The sequence below is a fragment of the Lemur catta genome, chromosome 7, assembly GCF_020740605.2.
Source record: "Lemur catta isolate mLemCat1 chromosome 7, mLemCat1.pri, whole genome shotgun sequence".
NCBI classification, from domain to species: Eukaryota; Metazoa; Chordata; class Mammalia; order Primates; family Lemuridae; genus Lemur; species Lemur catta.
This window is the reverse complement of record NC_059134.1, coordinates 8,636,739-8,639,230: the sequence shown is the minus strand read 5'-3', so window position 1 is coordinate 8,639,230 and position 2,492 is coordinate 8,636,739.

The window sequence follows — 2,492 nt, the reverse complement described above, 5'->3', positions numbered from 1 at the left end:
AACTTATGTACCCCCATAATATGCTGAAATAATAAAAAAAGAAATATAATGTATAAATGTTAAATTAACATTAATCCTTCTTAAGTGAATATATAATTCTGATGGTCAACTTAGCCTGGAGTGTCTTTTACTTTTCTCTTTTTCTCCTTGCCCCTACACCTGTGAGGCTGGGGTCACTTTAAGGATTCAGGGACATAGAGCATTCAGGATGTTTCTAGAAAAGTGATGAAATGGAAGCATCTATATTCTCAATTGATACTAATAAACAATCTTTGGTTCCCCAGTTCCTGAGAGAACAAATGTTCTTTACTATGGAAACCCTATCATGAGGGTTTCTTTTTTATGGTGACAAAGCTTATTTTTCTAGGATCTTCTGGACTCAATCTTGTTGGATTCATTCCTGCCACAACATAGCAGTAACCTGTAAGCCGTAGGTAACGGTTTCAAGAATACCTGGCTGAGGACACAGCATGACCTTTCTGCAGAAGATCATTTGTGTACTCTGCCTGAAAGTTGAACATGCTACTCCTCTTCCCTGCTCAAAGAGATATACTGCATAGTACTCACCTTTTATTCTGGCAATAAACGGAGAGAAAAATACTGACAACAAAATCCCCTACATTATTTTTTTAATGAGAATAAAATCTACATTGTGATCAGACAATGAACTGAAGACTAAGACAGGAGTCTGGGAACATCCATTTTGTCAATTGAGATCATGGATGGAATTCAGGCAATATTCCCACATTGGAAATTGGGCAGGAGATAAGCATTAAAACCAAGAATTAAAGAATTAGGAGCCCATAATTATATATTGCCTCATATAGGAACCCATATAGACAGAGAGATCTTCAATGAAGTAGCTGCAGCTTGTATATAAAAGGATATTTATATGTATTCCTTTGTTGGTCAAATAAAGTTGTTTGTATTCATGCTGTTGCTTTAAGACCCCAGCCTTTAGTGAGAGCTTCCATTTTCCCAGAACAGTTCAAATGAACATGGAATTGAAAACAGATGTGGGCTCCAGCGTGTTATTGCACAAGGGCGAATGGGGCATAGGGAGGGGAGGGAGGGGGAGGTGGCAGGGACCGCGTGGAGGGACCTTCAGCAGCCCCAGGACTCTCATCACTCGAGGGGGTCTGAACTCCGAATTCCACCAGCCCGCACTCTGCAAATGAACTCTTAACAGAAAACAGATGGGGGTGGACCTGGAGTCGGGGGAGGGACGTAGAGGGCGGCGTGATGAGTGTGGTGAGGAAGGTTACCGGGCGGGTGAGGGTTTAACATCCCGGTGTACGCAAATAAAAGCGCCCGAGGAGGGGACGGGAGCGGGGGCGAGGCGTGCCGGACACCTGGAGCCTCCTGCGGACCAAACGCCCATCGCTTGTGCTCTGCGGAGAAGAACCGATGACATTCAGAAGTTCCAAGAGCAGGGAGAATCCAGCCAGATTTTTTTCGTCCTTTTGCCTGGGAAACATCTCATCCAAACAGACCACTTGCTTTTGCAAACGCCAGTAGTCCTGATAAATCAAACTCGCCGGAGTCAGCACAGGCCTCGTGTTACTTTCCATAAGGCTCTGTCTGCGCAGAGCCTGCCAAGGACCTTCTGTGGCGGGGGAGGAGGGACCTGGGCTGGAACTCGGTCTAGACAATAATACCTCCTGGGTCTCCCCATCCCGGGAGCGAGAGCTAATTCACTTCTGTCTGCTTGGACCAGCTTATCAGAGACTTGACTGTTCCCAGACGTGAATGAACCTTTCCACTTTCTTTTTTTTAAACCAGCTTGCTTCTCCCCTCTCAGTGTGCGAGAGGCAGAAGTAGGCGGCTGTCGGACTGCAGTGACTCTAAGGAGGAGGCCGTTTCGGGGCTTTGCTAGTTGGGGTTTGAGATGCTGCATGTTTGGGGTGGGGTGACTATTTGGTCCTTAATGGACTTGTTTGGCAAGGCAGCTTTAAGTGTTCTTGGAGAGATGCGGCATATGAAAATGTCCAAAGACATTTCTGGTTGTCATAACTGGGGAGAGGGTAATACTGTCGTTTCTTTGGTAGAGACCAAGGATGCTGCTAAATATTCTATAATCCACAGGACAGCACCCTACAACAATACATTAATTATCTGGCCGGACCTGTCAATCGTGCTAATAATGTAGAGAAAACTGGATTATAACGTAGTTAATTCATTATCCTTGTGGCAATTTGAGAACAAATATGGTAAATATATATAAAATTCAAGGATCATTCTTGAATACCATTTTAAGGACATATCTTTAAAACCCTACCTCATCGAAAAAATCCTTTATAATGATGATGATAAAATAATAATAACTATTAATTGTATTGTGCTATATGCCAGGCACTATTTCAAGCACTTTAAACAGCAATAAACTTGTTTTTCACAACAAATTTATAGGATAGGATAGGAGAGGCAAGATTATTTTCATAATCTTTAGAAGAAGAAAGTGAGACACAGAGAGGTTTAGTAATATGCCTGAG